The sequence below is a fragment of the Schistocerca americana genome, chromosome 3 (assembly GCF_021461395.2).
Source record: "Schistocerca americana isolate TAMUIC-IGC-003095 chromosome 3, iqSchAmer2.1, whole genome shotgun sequence".
In the NCBI taxonomy this organism is placed as follows: domain Eukaryota; kingdom Metazoa; phylum Arthropoda; class Insecta; order Orthoptera; family Acrididae; genus Schistocerca; species Schistocerca americana.
In genome coordinates, this window is record NC_060121.1 from 926095731 (window position 1) to 926116986 (window position 21256).

Sequence of the window (21256 nt, forward strand, 5' to 3'; positions counted from 1 at the left end):
CTTCGCTATCTGTTCGTGGTATGAAGCACACTCAAAGGTCCAATAGCTGTTTGCACAAAAAGGGCCAGTCTAGCGATGTATTGTTACAAGCCTTTGAAAATAAATGGGAATGGGAAGAAAGAGGGACGAGAATTTTCGATACATATATTGCTGAATTCTCGATACATATATTGCATAAGCGACGGGTACTCCTTATTTGCCATAAAATAACATTACAATATTATACAGAGCGAATTTAAAGATGTAATTGGCAACGAAAGAGCAAAAAATTACAACGATCTACAGACGGGATTCACTGTTCTGTACATTACGAAGCACTTTGTGCTAAATTTGGAGGCGTGCAGCAGGTGAAGAAATTGATGGTACTAACAGTAAAATTTCTGAAATCGCACGCATTATTACACTGCCAGTTGCAATATTTTTCAGTGAAACTGGACGAATAGTGTGGAGACTTTATATATTACTACCAATGCTTTGGTTAATTCAAGGGGCATGACTGGAACGATTTTTCGATTTAAAACACGCTATTGTTCAATTTATGAAGAAAAAAGGAGTGCAGGAACGAAAATTATAACATCCGGAATGGATTGCAGATCTCGCATTGTAAGTGTACTTGATGCACTGATCACAATAAGACGTTGCAAGGCGAGAAACAACTTCTTCCTGAATCGATGGGGATGCATTTAAATAGAAAATCACGTTGTAGAAGGGACACATTAGGACAAGCTGACTGGTACTAAAGAAAACCCGAGGTTTGAAGAATTCATTGTGGTCTTGAAAGAAGTACAGAATCGTCTTACTCGCTATCTCTTTCATCGTTTGCTGTGCTGGAACGTAATTTTGAGAATACTGCTGACCTTACATGTGTTTTCGAGCCGTTTTCGACGCCATTTCAGTTGAAAGCGCCCCTGTACATGAGCAGATGTGACTGACCGATCTGCAAGGCAATTCCCGTTTCAAAGACAAATCGCTGTAACGTTAAAACTGTCGGGGACGTCTACATTGTTTTTCTCAGGTAGTTCTCATGCCTCCATAAAGAGGTTCCGAAAGTGCTACAATATTTCGATCATTATACACTCCTGGAAATGGAAAAAAGAACACATTGACACCGGTGTGTCAGACCCACCATACTTGCTCCGGACACTGCGAGAGGGCTGTACAAGCAATGATCACACGCACGGCACAGCGGACACACCAGGAACCGCGGTGTTGGCCGTCGAATGGCGCTAGCTGCGCAGCATTTGTGCACCGCCGCCGTCAGTGTCAGCCAGTTTGCCGTGGCATACGGAGCTCCATCGCAGTCTTTAACACTGGTAGCATGCCGCGACAGCGTGGACGTGAACCGTATGTGCAGTTGACGGACTTTGAGCGAGGGCGTATAGTGGGCATGCGGGAGGCCGGGTGGACGTACCGCCGAATTGCTCAACACGTGGGGCGTGAGGTCTCCACAGTACATCGATGTTGTCGCCAGTGGTCGGCGGAAGGTGCACGTGCCCGTCGACCTGGGACCGGACCGCAGCGACGCACGGATGCACGCCAAGACCGTAGGATCCTACGCAGTGCCGTAGGGGACCGCACCGCCACGTCCCAACAAATTAGGGACACTGTTGCTCCTGGGTTATCGGCGAGGACCATTCGCAACCGTCTCCATGAAGCTGGGCTTCGGTCCCGCACACCGTTAGGCCGTCTTCCGCTCACGCCCCAACATCGTGCAGCCCGCCTCCAGTGGTGTCGCGACAGGCGTGAATGGAGGGACGAATGGAGACGTGTCGTCTTCAGCGATGAGAGTCGCTTCTGCCTTGGTGCCAATGATGGTCGTATGCGTGCTTGGCGCCGTGCAGGTGAGCGCCACAATCAGGACTGCATACGACCGAGGCACACAGGGCCAACACCCGGCATCATGGTGTGGGGAGCGATCTCCTACACTGGCCGTACACCACTGGTGATCGTCGAGGGGACACTGAATAGTGCACGGTACATCCAAACCGTCATCGAACCCATCGTTTTACCATTCCTAGACCGGCAAGGGAACTTGCTGTTCCAACAGGACAATACACGTCCGCATGTATCCCGTGCCACCCAACGTGCTCTAGAAGGTGTAAGTCAACTACCCTGGCCAGCAAGATCTCCGGATCTGTCCCCCATTGAGCATGTTTGGGACTGGATGAAGCGTCGTCTCACGCGGTCTGCACGTCCAGCACGAACGCTGGTCCAACTGAGGCGCCAGGTGGAAATGGCATGGCAAGCCGTTCCACAGGACTACATCCAGCATCTCTACGATCGTCTCCATGGGAGAATAGCAGCCTGCATTGCTGCGAAAGGTGGATATACACTGTACTAGTGCCGACATTGTGCATGCTCTGTTGCCTGAGTCTATGTGCCTGTGGTTCTGTCAGTGTGATCATGTGATGTATCTGACCCCAGGAATGTGTCAATAAAGTTTCCCCTTCCTGGGACAATGAATTCACGGTGTTCTTATTTCAATTTCCAGGAGTGTATGTGAAAGACAGTTTTTCGATTATGAAAGTAAGTAAGTTACGGTTGCGGTTATGTATGCCGACAGTTTGTACCAGAAAAAAATTATGTGGCTTCAGTGCGCCAAGAAAATTAAATAATACTGAAAATTTGTTTCGTCTTTATGTGTGTTCGAGTTTCATTTTCCTCACGCTCAGACAGCGTGGCGAGACGGTGGTGGAAGTGTGTGTGTGCCAGCGAGGCTGGGCGCTGTGGCTTTCGTGCCACGGCACAGCCCGCGAGCCGAAGAGGAAAAAGTTCATCATTAACTCGTGTTATGGTCCCCTTGTGTGAAGTGTAACACGTTATCACGATTCATCGTTACGGTGAATTAATCTACACGTCATAAATTAACTGTAGGAACAACTTTAAATGGTTCGCAATACGTGACGACAACTTGTAATACAGTTTCGTTTGACTACCCAATAGAGCCGTCCGTGTACCGGCTGATACTGACGGAGGTTTTCCCTCTGTCGTATGTTTGACTTGGTTGCCTAGCAATGTGTGCTGTGGCGTCCCCGCCTGCCAGCCTTTATAGCGCTGTCCACGGATTCAAATGGTTCAAATGGCTCTGAGCACTATGGGACTCAACTGCTGTGGTCATAAGTCCCCTAGAACTTAGAACTACTTAAACCTAACTAACCTAAGGACATCACACACATCCATGCCCGAGGTAGGATTTGAACCTGCGACCGTAGCGGTCGTGCGGTTCCAGACTGTAGCGCCTTTAACCGCTCGGCCACTCCGGCCTTCGCTGTCCACGGAGGCTCGCTTCCAGTCTGGAGTTTTCGTGCTGTCTGGCGGGTTGCGCCGGCGGTCCGCCCTCTGTTCACGTGATCTCGCTGCAGGCGACACACTCCCTGGTATGCGTTTTGAAGAGGCATGTCGCAGTCCGAAGGCTCCGGGTAGCGCCAGAGGCCGTCTGGTTCTAAGCAAGTAGCTGCTGATGCGCCGCCAGCGGATCGCCGAGACAATTGATCTTGTGAGAGGATCTCAGAATATTCGCCTTTAGCATGTGGGATTGTAAAACAGTTAAGATCCTTAGACGCCAGGAAGGCATCTGGCCCAGACGGCGTCCCCGTAAGATTATATGTTGACTGTGCTGCAAATATAGTACCATTCTTATCCATCATTAATCAGAGATCATTGGAACAGCGGAAAGTTCCACGGGACTGGAAAAAGGCCCAGGTCATGCCAGTCTATGAAAAGGGTAGAAAATCGGATGCACACAATTACCGGCCAATTTCACTGACATCGATTTGTTGTAGAATCATGGAACATATTTTGTGTTCAGACATAATGACCTTTCTAGACTGAGAAGCTCATCTGCAGAAACCAGCACGGTTTTACGAAACAGCGGTCATGCGGGACACAGCTGGCCCTCTTTGTGCATGATATACAACAGGCTCTAGATACTGGCTCCCAGATTGATGCCATATTTCTCGACTTTCGAAAGGCGATCGACCCAGTTCCGCACTGTCACTTGCTCCAAAAAGTGCGCGTTTACGGTCTATCCGATGACATATGCGGGTGGATAGAAAATTTTCTAATAGACAGGGAGCAGTATGTCGTCCTCAACATAGTGACTTCAACATAAACGATCTGGTTGATAGTATTGACAGGGGCCTTAGACTGTTTGCCGATGATGCTGTAGTCTACAGGAAAGTAGTATCACACGAAAGTTGTGAACAAATCAATGAGGATTTGCAGAAAATAAATGGGTGGTATAATGACTGGCAGTTATCTCTCAATATTAGTAAGTGTAACCTACTGCGTCTAACTAGGCGAAAATCCCATTATTGTACAAAATAAAAGCCCAGTCTTTGGAAGCGGTAACATCCGTCAAGTATCTGGGTGTGACTATTCGAAATGATCTCAAATGGAATGATCAGATTACACAAGTAACGGGCAAGGCGAACTCTAGATTGCGGTTTATTGGTAGAATCCTGAAGCGATGCAGTCCTTCAACAAAGAAGATAGCTTACAATACGTTAGTTCGTGCAGTCTTAGAGTACTGCTCGTCTGTATGGGACCCTTACCAGTTGAGTCTCATTCAAGAGATTGAGAAGGTCCAAAGAAGAGGGGCAAGATCCGTGACTGATACATTTAGCCATCGCGAGGGCGTGACAAATGTCATAGAAAGTTTGAAGTGGGACGCACTTGCAGATAGACGGTGCGCTAAGCAGAAGGGGCTGCTCTCTAAATTCCGAAATCCGATCTTCGGCGAGGATGTAGAGCATATATTATTACCACCAACTTTCAAATCTCTTAATGATCAACCTTCAAAGATAAGGGAAATTAGAGCTCGTACTGAGGCGTTCAGAGAGTCGTTTTCCCTCGTGTGATCCGCGAGTGGAACAAAGCGGGGTGGGGTGGGGTGGGGTGGGGGAATATGACTGGCGCGATTGGGGCTCCGCCACACTCCTCTTGGTGGCTAGTGGAGTATATATTTAGACGTAGTGTAGTGTAGATGGTGTTATGGAGCCGGCAACTGGTGTTCCTGTACGCTTACACTTATTTTATTGCCACACTTCATTGGCTTCTTCAGCGCTAGCGAAGGGTGGTATAGCTCTAGTGGTGTCTACTATTACTTGTAAACCTGCAAACACTGCCACTGGATTTCTTTTGTGATGCGCAGAGGATTATGGCATATTCTATGTCTTTTTTTTTTGTGCAGATTGATTCTTTTTAGCGTTTAAAAAATCCCGAAACGACGTCGATGTCGCTGAGGCAAGTAATCTGGTGTAAGACACATGGGGCTGCAAATGTCGGGGAAGATCCCAAAGGTGGACGACAGATGTTGAGCATGTGACGTCGCCAGATGACGCACCTCGCCGCACGTGGAGCCACTGGGCTTGTCGATCCTACCCTCGCCGGTAGGGGGCAGTCCTAGGCTACTCTGTTTTCTGTAAATGTGATCAGTTATAAATGTAGAAGATAGCCGCGCGGGATTAGCCGAGCGGTCTGCGCCGCGCGGCATTAGCCGAGCGGTCTCGGACGCTGCAGTCATGGACTGTGCGGCTGGTCCCGGCGGACGTTCGAGTCCTCAATCGGGCATGGGTGCGTGTGTTTGTCTTTAGGATACTTTAGGTTAAGAGGTGTGTCAGCTTAGGGACTGATGACCTTAGCAGTTAAGTCCCATAAGATTTCACACACATTTGAACATTTTTTTTTATAGAAGATACAAAAGTATTGTCCTGGCTGTAACCAAGCAAAAGCTCATTTTATTTTGTGATTCCTTCGTTTGTCCCTTCTTTTTTTATTTGTAGACTTTATTTAGTAAAGAATACATAGGTCATTTACTGGTAGCGATGCAAATCTGAAGCTTACACTTATTTACTTGTGACACAATATGCTAGGCTTTTGTTGCCGTGTACTTTACAATTAACCAGCGGAGTCCGCGGTACCGGTAAATAAAACAATGAATATTACCTCAATGTAAACATATAACTGTCTAGCGCAATGCAAAAAGTACTGCCTGCTCGGCTCAAGACAAGAGCGCTGAACCGCATGCACTGAAGTCGCCCATGTAGTCTCTTTTCTATTTTTTTCTTTTTTCTTCCATTTTGTTCATTGTATTTGGTCGTAGCGGACGTCACATGTGATCCATTGAACTTCGTTGTTGATCCATTCACTCAGTTTGTTTATCACAGCGATCAGGCAGCTCTCTGACCGAACACGCTCAGCTACCGTGCCGGTTGAACGACTGGTCTCGGAACCACACCGACTCGTGGAATACTTGACTTGGGCTGGGATGATCAGATGCTACAGACCGGCAGGCTCCACAGCTGCACGTGCTGCTAGGTACGCCGGCTGATGACGGTACATGTTCAACATTTGTCATCTACTTTTGGGGTATTTCCCGACATTTGCGGCCGCATGTGTCTTAAATTACTTGCCTCAACCTCATCTACGTCACTTTGGGGGTTTCTCAAACGCTAATAAGAATCACGCCGTATTTACGGCACGAGTCAGCAAAGACAGGCCAACCCAAATACAGGGTTATTACAAATGATTGAAGCGATTTCATAAGTTCACTGTAGCTCAATTCATTGACATATGGTCACGACGCACTACAGATACGTAGAAAAACTCATAAAGTTTTGTTCGGCTGAAGCCGCACTTCAGGTTTCTGTCGCCAGAGCGCTCGAGAGCGCAGTGAGACAAAATCGCGACAGGAGCCGAGAAAGCGTATGTCGTGTTTGTAATGCACTCACATCAGTCAGTCATAACAGTGCAACGACACTTCAGGACGAAGTTCAACAAAGATCCACCAACTGCCAACTCCATTCGGCGATGGTATGCGCAGTTTAAAGCTTCTGGATGCCTCTGTAAGGGGAAATCAACGGGTCGGCCTGCAGTGAGCGAAGAAACGGTTGAACCCGTGCGGGCAAGTTTCACGCGTAGCCCGCGGAAGTCGACGAATAAAGCAAGCAGCAAGCAGGGAGCTAAACGTACCACAGCCGACGGTTTGGAAAATCTTACGGAAAAGGCTAAAGCAGAAGCCTTACCGTTTACAATAACTACAAGCCCTGACACCCGATGACAAACGCTTTGAATTTTCGGCGCGGTTGCAACAGCTTATGGAAGAGGATGCGTTCAGTGCCAAACTTGTTTTCAGTGATGAAGCAACATTTTTTCTTAATGGTGAAGTGAACAGACACAATATGCGAATCTGGGCGGTAGAGAATCCCCACGCATTCGTGCAGCAAATTTGCAATTCACCAAAAGTTAACGTGTTTTGTGCAATCTCACGGTTTAAAGTTTACGGCCCCTTTTTCTTCTGCGAAAAAAACGTTACAGGACACGTGTATCTGAACATTCTGGAAAATTGGCTCATGTCACAACTGGAGACCGACAGCGCTGACTTCATCTTTCAACAGGATGGTGCTCCACCGCACACTTCCATCGTGATGTTCAGCATTTCTTAAACAGGAGATTGGAAAACCGATGGATCGGTCGTGGTGGAGATCATGATCAGCAATTCATGTCATGGCCTCCACGCTCTCCCGACTTAACCTCATGCAATTTCTTTCTGTGGGGTTATGTGAAAGATTCAGTGTTTAAATCTCCTCTACCAAGAAACGTGCCAGAACTGCGAGCTCGCATTAACGATGCTTTCGAACTCATTGATGGGGACATGCTGCGCCGAGTGGGGGAGGAACTTGATTATCGGCTTGATGTCTGCCGAATCACTAAAGGGGCACATATCGAACATTTGTGAATGCCTAAGAAAACTTTTTGAGTTTTTGTGTGTGTGTGCAAAGCATTGTGAAAATATCTCAAATAATAAATTTATTGTAGAGCTGTGAAATCGCTTCAATCATTTGTAATAACCCTGTATATCTGGAACGGATAAATATATCGAGGTGCGGTTTCTGCCAAGTTACAGTGCACATCATGACGAATTTTCTGACGTTCGCAAGTAATTTTTATCGTTCATGGTCTCCGAATTAAGACAGCGACTTTTTTTTTCTAATGCAACTACACTCCTGGAAATTGAAAAAAGAACACATTGACACCGGTGTGTCAGACCCACCATACTTGCTCCGGACACTGCGAGAGGGCTGTACAAGCAATGATCACACGCACGGCACAGCGGACACACCAAGAACCGCGGTGTTGGCCGTCGAATGGCGCTAGCTGCGCAGCATTTGTGCACCGCCGCCGTCAGTGTCAGCCAGTTTGCCGTGGCATACGGAGCTCCATCGCAGTCTTTAACACTGGTAGCATGCCGCGACAGCGTGGACGTGAACCGTATGTGCAGTTGACGGACTTTGAGCGAGGGCGTATAATGGGCATGCGGGAGGCCGGGTGGACGTACCGCCGAATTGCTCAACACGTGGGGCGTGAGGTCTCCACAGTACATCGATGTTGTCGCCAGTGGTCGGTGGAAGGTGCACATGCCCGTCGACCTGGGACCGGACCGCAGCGACGCACGGATGCACGCCAAGACCGTAGGATCCTACGCAGTGCCGTAGGGGACCGCACCGCCACTTCCCAGCAAATTAGGGACACTGTTGCTCCTGGGGTATCGGCGAGGACCATTCGCAACCGTCTCCATGAAGCTGGGCTACGGTCCCGCACACCGTTAGGCCGTCTTCCGCTCACGCCCCAACATCGTGCAGCCCGCCTCCAGTGGTGTCGCGACAGGCGTGAATGGAGGGACGAATGGAGACGTGTCGTCTTCAGCGATGAGAGTCGCTTCTGCCTTGGTGCCAATGATGGTCGTATGCGTGCTTGGCGCCGTGCAGGTGAGCGCCACAATCAGGACTGCATACGACCGAGGCACACAGGGCCAACACCCGGCATCATGGTGTGGGGAGCGATCTCCTACACTGGCCGTACACCACTGGTGATCGTCGAGGGGACACTGAATAGTGCACGGTACATCCAAATCGTCATCGAACCCATCGTTCTACCATTCCTAGATCGGCAAGGGAACTTGCTGTTCCAACAGGACAATGCACGTCCGAATGTATCCCGTGCCACCCAACGTGCTCTAGAAGGTGTAAGTCAACTACCCTGGCCAGCAAGATCTCCGGATCTGTCCCCCATTGAGCATGTTTGGGACTGGATGAAGCGTCGTCTCACGCGGTCTGCACGTCCAGCACAAACGCTGGTCCAACTGAGGCGCCAGGTGGAAATGGCATGGCAAGCCGTTCCACAGGACTACATCCAGCATCTCTACGATCGTCTCCATGGGAGAATAGCAGCCTGCATTGCTGCGAAAGGTGGATATACACTGTACTAATGCCGACATTGTGCATGCTCTGTTGCCTGTGTCTATGTGCCTGTGGTTCTGTCAGTGTGATCATGTGATGTATCTGACCCCAGGAATGTGTCAATAAAGTTTTCCCTTCCTGGGACAATGAATTCACGGTGTTCTTATTTCAATTTCCAGGAGTGTATATACTTTCAACTGTGGGATCTGAAAGAAATTTCTAAGCGAACTTCAATGACATAACAGGTATGGCACTAGATCAAGTAGCATCGAGATAACAGAGGCGCAAACCACTGTGCGGTCGTGAGGAGGAGGGTTTCCCCAAACGTCTGCCCTATTATTCCAAACGTCAAGCACATAACCAGGTACGGTTCGTGTGTTTATTATCACGGCAGTCATACCAAGTGGTCAATATGTCGACCTTTCGCATTGCTACACGCTATAAACTGGTTCTCGAGAAACAGTACTGGACGCTGAATTTCATTTAAAGTTACCGGCATCACAGGCCCGTATTATGAGGCATTTTATGCCTTCAGGAGTCATCGATGAGCGGACGGTTTGGATGGGATTCGGGTAATGAAAAGGGTACATAAAATTCAAGGTTTATTTACCCAAAACAATTAATTAATTGTAATAAATTACACTGTGGCTTACAAATTACAGTGACACAAACAAATCAAGCTGCTTACAATATGAGGTGATAAAAATGTTATATGCCACAGGTGAACAGAGAAACTTATTTGTGTCGTTTGAATCACTGCCAAACAAAACTGTTTACAATTTGATACATTAACAAACAACCATTGTGCATTAAACTACATACTTCCACCTAATACACTTAAATTTTATAATGTGAAGCACAAATGTATAATTTACAATTAAATTTTCAGTCGAAGTTACTCCTTCCTACACCTTCTTTAAAAGAGTGATAAAATTTCCAAAAGGTATGTCAATTAAAAATGCCCTAAAACCCTTAATACAACAACACGTACATGACTAGCTCAAATAATAAATATAAGTACGGCAAAGCCCAACATTTGCTTCCTTACAGAAAGTTTGCTGATTTGAACAGCTCATACCACATTTAAACTCTAGCCAACATGGGCCGCTTGCCAGTCAAAACATGTTACGACTGCGGCAGCGGGCAAACTTACATAGGTAATAAAAGCACGCAGGCCACCTAGCAATCTTACCAAAATCACTACTAAAAATACAGTATAAAAGAATCTCAATTAATGACAAAATCCGGGATAGGCCCGGCAATATTGCACCTGAGCGCTAGTAGCCAAAATAAGGTTGACAGATACCAAGGTCTGACATCATCTTAGGGCTAGCTGGCACAACAAATAAATAAGAGTAAAAGAACAAGCAAATGGCAATGCCCAAGAATTTAAGTAGGATTAAGTACACACGAGGCAAAAATCAATTGCTAGCACCCTGGACATTGTCTTAGGCTTAATTGACACTACAAGTAAATAAAGATAAAAGAACAGGCAAATGACAATGCCCAGCAATTTAAATAAAAATAAGTAAGCACAAGGCTAAAAGCACTGCTAGCAACTTAACAAGCACACATAAAAATATCAAACTGCTGCCACATCACAAAACGGAACAGGCGCGCGCGCAGTCCCCAGCAAGCGAGAGAACCAATAACACACACTCCAGCAACCGAGCCAGCCTGACCACAGTAATTTGAACTCAGAATCAGGGCGCGTGAGCACACCGGGTCCACGCAAAACACACACTGCCAAATAATTCCCGCCAACAGATACGGCTGCCCCCCCGGGCGGGGAAACGGGGGCGACGACCGGATACACACCAGCAGAAAACTCGACACCTAGACTCCGGCCAAAACGGAATCACGCAGAAAATATAAACCACAGCTGAAGTAAGGTGAAATGAACCCCGCCACGCGGACCGGACAGAGCAAACACACAGAAAGCCTGCCCTGCAGTCGTTACAACTCCTGGGTGCGGAAACCCAAGCGATATCGTGGCACCCTTTTCAGAGGCGGAGAACCTCGAGCGATCGCGTGCGGGGATCTATCAGTTGCCCACTCCAGCACATCACCAACACGCCACACCACACCACCCAACGGCCAAATCAACGAGGCCCGCCCACAACGAGACCACACCTCCGTGCCGGGGCGGAAGGCAAAATACCACCAGCTCGGTGCGAATCCAACTGCCGAGCCGAGCGCGCGCGGCCCCCCGCGGAAAACGCTCCAGAGGGCAGCAGCCGCCTCAGTGCCTGCGCAGGCCGAACCAGACGGAAACAGAAATACAAGTCGCTATCGATAGTGCCGGATATGCAACGCGCCAGAGAAATGGCACAATCGGTGTTTCCTAATAGATCTCTTGTTTTAATTTTTGGTCAGATAAAAGTATAGAAGTGTTAAGTCTGGTGAATGTGGACATCGTTTTGCGTTTCCTGAACGGCCGTTAATGCTTTCCAAAAGTTCTCTTAAGAGAATCTGTCAATACAAGTACAGAATGGGAAGGACAGCAGTTGGCCGTTGGGCGGTGTGGCGTGTTGGTGACGTGCTGGAGTGGACAAATGTAACATAGACAAATGTAATGTATTGCGAATACATAGAAAGAAGGATCCTTTATTGTATGATTATATGATAGCGGAACAAACACTGGTAGCAGTTACTTCTGTAAAATATCTGGGAGTATGCGTGCGGAACGATTTGAAGTGGAATGATCATATAAAATTAATTGTTGGTAAGGCGGGTACCAGGTTGAGATTCATTGGGAGAGTTCTTAGAAAATGTAGTCCATCAACAAAGGAGGTGGCTTACAAAACACTCGTTCGACCTATACTTGAGTATTGCTCATCAGTGTGGGATCCGTACCAGATCGGTCTGACGGAGGAGATAGAGAAGATCCAAAGAAGAGCGGCGCGTTTCATCACAGGGTTATTTGGTAACCGTGATAGCGTTACGGAGATGTTTAATAAACTCAAGTGGCAGACTCTGCAAGAGAGGCGCTCTGCATCGCGGTGTAGCTTGCTCGCCAGGTTTCGAGAGGGTGCGTTTCTGGATGAGGTATCGAATATATTGCTTCCCCCTAATTATACCTCCCGAGGAGATCATGAATGTAAAATTAGAGAGATTAGAGCGCGCACGGAGGCTTTCAGACAGTCGTTCTTCCCGCGAACCATACGCGACTGGAACAGGAAAGGGAGGTAATGACAGTGGCACGTAAAGTGCCCTCCGCCACACACCGTTGGGTGGCTTGCGGAGTATAAATGTAGATGTAGATGTAGAATGTTGGTACCAAACTGATTGCTTTCTGTCCAGTGGCGTTTCTTCCAGTAAGTGCGGCAGCAGCATACCTTAGGAACTGGAGATACTAGAGTGTATTCAGATTTCCCACAAGTAAAACAGGGATCAACGCTGCTGGTCTCGAAAAACTCGCGCCGAACGTTTATAGACCAAGAGCGCTCTTTTTATTTTATTCATTTCCTTGAGTCAGCGTGGAATTTCAACTGACGATTAGTGCACATTGCGAACATTGAGTTGCCCATTTGTAAACGATACTTCTTCCTTAAACAAAATTTTTCACAGATATGGTTGAACACTTTACACTTTTCGTAGGTGACATTGGGAGAACTGTAACTAATATTGGACGTGACTGCCATGCAGCTATAGATGCAGTGAATTGTGAGGATGAAATTACATGGACTATAGTATTCGCAGAACACTCGTTCGGTTAACCTATCTTTGCCTTCCGAGATACCTCTTAGTGACATTTGCATTACGTGTTACTGCTACTAAAATGTTAGTTTCATTTCTTTCATCAGTTGCTCTTCTTTTCATTGGTGTATTTTAGTCTCTACATTTCCACTTTCTAGAGCATTCTTTGTACTGTTTGCAAAGACTGATCGCGAGCTATTGGCACGATCTGGGTACTCCTCAGCATACAGCTGCGCCACTGCTTTAATAGTTTGGCGACACTCGTCACGAGCGATATTCACTTTTTCGACTGTCATATACACTCCTGGAAATGGAAAAAAGAACACATTGACACCGGTGTGTCAGACCCACCATACTTGCTCCGGACACTGCGAGAGGGCTGTACAAGCAATGATCACACGCACGGCACAGCGGACACACCAGGAACCGCGGTGTTGGCCGTCGAATGGCGCTAGCTGCGCAGCATTTGTGCACCGCCGCCGTCAGTGTCAGCCAGTTTGCCGTGGCATACGGAGCGCCATCGCAGTCTTTAACACTGGTAGCATGCCGCGACAGCGTGGACGTGAACCGTATGTGCAGTTGACGGACTTTGAGCGAGGGTGTATAGTGGGCATGCGGGAGGCCGGGTGGACGTACCGCCGAATTGCTCAACACGTGGGGCGTGAGGTCTCCACAGTACATCGATGTTGTCGCCAGTGGTCGGCGGAAGGTGCACGTGCCCGTCGACCTGGGACCGGACCGCAGCGACGCACGGATGCACGCCAAGACCGTAGGATCCTACGCAGTGCCGTAGGGGACCGCACCGCCACTTCCCAGCAAATTCGGGACACTGTTGCTCCTGGGGTATCGGCGAGGACCATTCGCAGCCGTCTCCATGAAGCTGGGCTACGGTCCCGCACACCGTTAGGCCGTCTTCCGCTCACGCCCCAACATCGCGCAGCCCGCCTCCAGTGGTGTCGCGACAGGCGTGAATGGAGGGACGAATGGAGACGTGTCGTCTTCAGCGATGAGAGTCGCTTCTGCCTTGGTGCCAATGATGGTCGTATGCGTGTTTGGCGCCGTGCAGGTGAGCGCCACTATCAGGACTGCATACGACCGAGGCACACAGGGCCAACACCCGGCATCATGGTGTGGGGAGCGATCTCCTACACTGGCCGTACACCACTGGTGATCGTCGAGGGGACACTGAATAGTGCACGGTACATCCAAACCGTCATCGAACCCATCGTTCTACCATTCCTAGACCGGCAAGGGAACTTGCTGTTCCAACAGGACAATGCACGTCCGCATGTATCCCGTGCCACCCAACGTGCTCTAGAAGGTGTAAGTCAACTACCCTGGCCAGCAAGATCTCCGGATCTGTCCCCCATTGAGCATGTTTGGGACTGGATGAAGCGTCGTCTCACGCGGTCTGCACGTCCAGCACAAACGATGGTCCAACTGAGGCGCCAGGTGGAAATGGCATGGCAAGCCGTTCCACAGGACTACATCCAGCATCTCTACGATCGTCTCCGTGGGAGAATAGCAGCTTGCATTGCTGCGGAAGGTGGATATACACTGTACTAGTGCCGACATTGTGCATGCTCTGTTGCCTGTGTCTATGTGCCTGTGGTTCTGTCAGTGTGATCATGTGATGTATCTGACCCCAGGAATGTGTCAATAAAGTTTTCCCTTCCTGGGACAATGAATTCACGGTGTTCTTATTTCAATTTCCAGGAGTGTACATTGTGAACGTCTCAATAGATTTACTAGCAAGTTATCCGAATATTGCAACAGCAGATCACTGACTGAAGGGCTTCAAATGCACAGGTGAACACAAGAAGTATAGCCGGACAGAGTGGCCAAGCGGTTCTAGGCGCTTCAGTCTGACGATTAGTTCTAAGTTCTAGGGGACTGATGACCCCAGATGTTAAGTCCCATAGTGCTCAAAGCCATTTGAAACATTTGAACAAGAAGCATAACTGCGTTACTTGTTTACTTAAATTTGGTATAACATGACAGACGTACGTATGTTGGACCTCTTCTCCTGACGGCGGGACATTGGTTTCCAGCGCTGCTATCTTGATACTGTTTGATCAAGTCCCGTACATGCTACGTCGTTGCAGTTCTCTTAGAAGCTTCTTGAAAATGTCACAGAAAAAAGTATATCTCTCTCTCAGGAAAGAAACAAAGTGTTTCGTAATTCGGCGACTACAAACGATAAAAAAGAAAACGTCAAAAAATTAGTCGTATTGTCCACTATAAGTTGACGAAAACCGAACCTCAATATATTTATTCAATTAGGATATATTTGGGTGGCCTCGATATATTGGATGTAGAACAATACAGTTTTGTTTTAAAATTTGTTATTTTTAGGTTATAAAAGAGTTCACGTAGCGTTTTTTATGTAAATAAATAATTACTTACAGTTTGCTGGCAACTGCGTGCTTACGTTTCGGAAATGAAGTGGTTGTGCGACCTCCAGACCAGATGAGAGGGAACGCAGATGCCAACAAACTGTAAGTAATTACTTATTTATATAAAAAAAACGCGACCTGAACTCTTTTATAATCTAAAAATTACAAATGTCAAAACAAAGCTGTATCGTTCTGGATCCCACTTATTTATTTATTTATTTCATTAGTAGTATGGTCAGGGCCCCCCGTCGGGCAGACCATTCGCCGGGTGCCGATCTTTCAATTTGACGCCACCTGCAGTAGATGAGGATGAAAGGATGATGCTCAGGACAGCACAACACCCAGTCCCTGCGCGGAGAAAGTTCTCCGACCCAGCCGGAAATCGAACCAGGGCCCAGAGGACTGACAATGCGTCACGCTGACCATTCAGCTACCGGGAGTGGGCTAGATCCCACTGAAGATGCCTTAGGAAAAAAAAGGCGAAACGCGTCTTGGAGAAATAAACTACAGTCCAACAAGAAAAGACGGATTTTGTTTACATAACAAATGTTTATGAATTTGTTTGATACTCTTTTATTGCGTAGCCTTGTTTATTGCCATGTTTTAATAAGATTGTTTTTTAATGTTGTAATGCAGCCATTTTACTGCGCCGTATCTCAGCCTTGCCAGGGTATGTGTTCAGTGTTACTGACTTATACTTCGCCTGCTTCAACTCACGTTGTACCAATTTTCTGGTACCAGTTTGACCTGTACGTCATTAATTATTGTAATGTTAAGCCTCACGGCCACAAATTTGTATGGATTGGTATGTCTTTGGTGTAGCTTTAAGAAATAAAATAGCTGGTTCCTTTGTCATAAATTTTTCTTGGTCTAGCCCTTGCACTCGCATTTCTCCACTTTCCTATACTACTCCCCATTAAAATTGCAACACCAAGAAGAAATGCAGATGATAAACCGGTATTCATCGGCCAAATAATATATTATACTAGAACTGACATGTAATTACATTTTCACGTAATTTGGGTGCATAGATCCTGACAAATCAGTACCCAGAACAACCACCACTGGCCGTAATAACGGCCTTGATACGCCTGGGCATTGAGTCAAACAGAGCTTGGATGGCGTGTACAGGTACAGCTGCCCATGCAGGGATACCACAGTTCATCAAGAGTAGTGACTGGCGTATTGTGATGAGCCAGTTGCTCGGCCACTATTGACCAGACGTTTTCAACTGGTGAGAGATCTAGAGAATGTGCTGGCCAGGACAGCAGTCGAACATTTTCTGTATCCAGAAAGGCCCGTACAGGACCTGCAACATGCGGTCGTGCATTATCCTGCTGAAATGTAGGGTTTCGCAGAGATCGAATGAAGGGTAGAGTCACGGGTCGTAACACACTGTTCAAAGGGCCGTCAATACGAACAAGAGGTAACCGAGACATGTAACCAATGGCACCCCATACCATCCCGCCGGGTGATACGCCACTATGGCGATGACGAATACACGCTTCCAATGTGCGCTCACCGCGATTTCGCCGAACACGGATGCGACCATCATGATGCTGTAAACAGAACCTGGATTCATCCGAAAAAATGACGTTTTGCCATTCGTGCACCCAGGTTCGTCGTTGAGTACACCATCGCAGGCGCTCCTGTCTGCGATGCAGCGGCAAGGGTGACCGCAGCCATGGTCTCCGAGCTGATAGTCCATACTGCTGCAAACGTCGTCGAACTGATTTTGCAGATGGTTGTCTTGCAAACGTCGCCATCTGTTGACTCAGTGATCGAGACGTGGCTGCACGATCCGTTACAGCCATGCGGATAAGATGCCTGTCATCTCGACTGATAGCGATACGAGGCCGTTGGGATCCAGCACGGCGTTCCGTATTACGCTCCTGAACCCACCGATTCCATATTCTGCTAACAGTCATTGGATCTCGACCAACGCGAGTAGCAATGTCGCGATACGATAAACCGCAATCGCGATAGACTACAATCCGACCTTTATCCAAGACGCAAACGTGATGGTACGCGTTTCTCCTGCTTACACGAGGCATCACAACAACGTTTCACCAGGCAACGCCGGTCAACTGCTGTTTGTGTATGAAAAATCGGTTGGAAACTTTCCTCATGTCATCACGTAGTAGGTGTCGCCACCGGCGCCAATATTGTGTAATATGAAAAGCTAATCATTTGCATATCAGAGCATGTTCTTCCTGTTGGTTAAATTTCGCGTCTGTAGCACTTTATCTTCGTGGTGTAGCAATTTTAATGGCCAGTAGTGTACCTTTCACCAAGCTTATGGATGCGGTCTTCACAAAATTCCGTGTCATTAATAAATTAACTTACTTAACGTATCAAGAATATGTCAGGCTACGGTCCTGATCTGTCTCTACGCTTTTGGTCAGTGGAATGCAAACTACGAGGCCTGATTTCAGGGGGTGAAAATTTAGGCCAGGTCAATGTTAATATCAAACGGTTTAAAATAGTTTACAAAATTTCAACATCCGCCGATGTCGCTAAAGGAGATGCGTATGCGAATAAGGCATCTGCGGACGCAGACCTTATTTCTCTTACCGACACAGAATTCTGACCACGTGTTTGCGCCCGAAATCGCCCAGGATGACGATGACGCGGCACAGTAGCCGGCGGCTGCGGTGCATCAGCTGGAGAGCAGCGGGTGGCGGCGCTGTTTGCGGCACCGACGTCGCGGTGGGGGCGGCTGTGGGGGTGGGGGCGGGGGCGGGGGCCGGAGGCCGGAGCGGCCGGGATGGCCGCGCGTCAGTCAGCCGGCAGCCGCTGCGCCCGCGACACGCCGCCTCCAGCGCAGCGCACGTGTCCTGCCGCGCCGCACCTAGCCGGCACACGTGGCCAGCCCAGCACCTGTTGCTGTGACTAGCCTAGAGTGCTACCGGTCACCTGTTGCAGTCACGCCGGTACCAGCACCGAGACGCGAGTGCCTGACTCACACGTGTTAAGCTGAAACGACCACTGTTACGGGTCGTGCACCACGCGAGTGCTTACCTTACACGTATTATTGTCACATCACAGTAGAACAGTAACTGAGTGCACGAAACAATATTGCCTGCCTTATTTCGTAGTGCTGTCACGTCACTTCCAGCACGTAATAACACCGGTTCGCGACGTCACGTGAGTGTCTCATTTTCTCGTGCTGCTGTCACGTCTCAATCAGCTCAGAACAGTGCCGGTTCCCGACGTCACGTGAGTGTCTGTTCCACACGTGCTGCTGTCACAACGACAACCAGTCCCTGCCTCTCGTGGAAGCAGCTGTACTGTCCTCGTGACACGGTGGGCAAGGAGGATCCACCACCGCTAGGTGAGTACCTGTTTCCCAGTCTGCTCTGTTATATCGAACAGAACGCATGTTCTTGCCACCTACGATCGAAATTGCCCCAGTCACATGAAGTCTATCGATATTTGTCACATTGGTGTGGAAACATTTATTTCTGTTTCTTTTAACATTACAGTCTCTGGACGAATTTTTTGTTGTGGGTGATATATAGGCTACATATTTAATGTTAAATTCCGTCAGGCAATCAATATTTATGTTTTCATTGTTGTACCCTAATTACTATAAATGAATACAGGATAGCTCCTCCGAGAATCCGATGCGTAATTTTCTTTTCCATCCTTGACTATCTGAACTAGTGCTTCGTTTATGATATATATGATTATGTAGTCCATATCGACATAGCCATCACTGCGTACATAATCATTCAGATACACCAGAGTAACGGCAGAAATCGCCGGTGCCATTCATATTGAACTATCCCATGCGTGCCTAAAATGATATCACAGAAACCACACACATCGAGGTTTGGCATTCCACGTTTTCAGTATTTGAAGTCAGTTCGTTAGTCTTTGAGCCACATCTTGGCCTATTGTGCCGATATGTTGCTACAAGTATGTCTGCTGTCCTGGATAAAGCATACATCGTCAGTCATGTCGCATGATCACTGATCGTGCTTCTCCGTGTGGATGCTTTCAGAAGTCATTTTCCGGAAAAAGAACCAGTCACAATTTTCATCACGAAATAACCCATATGAACTCGTATGGCATTGACTAATATTAGAATGGATAAGAGAGCACGAAACGAGTACTGCCGACGGATAATGAAGCCCTTTTAATAAGTTGAGAGTACAATAATAGATGATTACTATTTTCATTTCAGTAAAAAATTGCTTGTAGTTACAGTTACTCGGGATCTGCTGAATCGCAATTATATACTAATGGCAAAAGCTTTCACTTGTAGTTCACAGAATAAAATCGGCGAAAAGTACGCCGGCTTCCATACTACTTACGGAAGGACTCTATTACATATTACAGCTGGTTTCAATGTGGACTGTATTACAAGCAGGTTAAGAAAAAGAAGAAACTTGACAGAGCTTGAGAATTTGTTACAGTTTTCGAGTGAACTTGTCCCAGTTAATGGCTTAAACGACTCGAGCGCATGTAGGCAAGTTTTTCGGTACGTAAAGGGGAGAGTGTTTCCTTGGGTGGTTAAATAAACGGCCTTTACTTATCACACAGTTTAGCCGCGTTCTGCTGTGTTTGCCCAGCCAGTGAGCAGTGGCGGCAGGCTTCGACCTCACATTCTGCGCGTTTCCCGCCAGTTTTTTGCCCAGAATTCCACTACGAGCTGTGGCGTGTTCTGTATTATTGTACTCCTGTTATAACGGCTATTAATGCCGAATAAAAATGTTCATCATTCCATTTCAAGTAATTCGATCCATTTCCTTATGCTTTGCCTCACACAGCTGCAGTAAATATTATAAAGGTTAAAACCATTTTGCAGTTTTTAGCTGTATGAATTAAAAAGTAAAGTTTATTGTATCATTCACCTGCGCGCTGACAACAGATTTCGATACTTCGCCGTTATTACCTGATAACACGAAAGTGAATGGCGGAATAGAAAAGTTCACTTTAAAAATTGTAAAAAGCAGAAAGTGGGAAAACGTGTTTAACATTAAAATTATTTAAAAGTCTGGAGTGATAATAAAGTTAGGGGCATGAACCACACAGAATAGCATGCTACCCCCACCGGAAGAACTATTTGAAGAAAGCCTTATTTCGGCTTTTGAGTCGTTTATGAAATGTCAGTGGTGTCCACGTAAAGTGTAACAAATTAAAAATGAGAACTGTATTATAAAAAAAAGGGTCTGAAGTTACTGCGAGAAGATTGTCATAAGAAAGCTTTGATGCTTAGATCTGAACAGCTAACTATTGTTAAAGCCATAGTGTATAACAGAAGTCCTTGAAAACGCAACGTGCGAAACAACGCACGTTTTGTGAACCGTCGTTAATGAAGTGTCACTTTATTTTGTCTCTTATTCAGCGAATGAACATTTTTTTAAATTTTTTTTTTATTTTCAAATGAAAACCTTAATGGAATTTTGTAAATTCTGAAGTAGCATTCTTAGGAGATCTGGACAATGAGAAACGTTTCTGATCGTTTTCCATCCATTAATGACATCTTTACTTTCTTATCTACGGCATAGATCTTAAACCGTAAAACTGAATCGCTACTGTTTGTGATATAAATTCGACTTTGTCATGGAATGATTTATGAATTCGACTGTGTCATGAAATTTTTCTCAAAGAGGTCTGACTGTTCCACACTTTCAAGAACGGTGAATTAATAGACGGATAAATTAATTTTTAAACGTTGCGTGCCGTTTTCAGTTTCACCCAGAATTTTTGGTTTAGAATTTTTCATAATAATACGCAAAGCTGTCGTTATTGGAATCACATTTTCTCAATAACAGATGCCCACAGTAGTGGACATATATTCTGTAAATTAGTGGAATACCCAACACTGTTCACACGGAATATTCGGCTCTCTTGGAAAATATCGGTATTCGCTACAACAGATATAATATCGGTTGAATCAGATGCAGAAGAGGT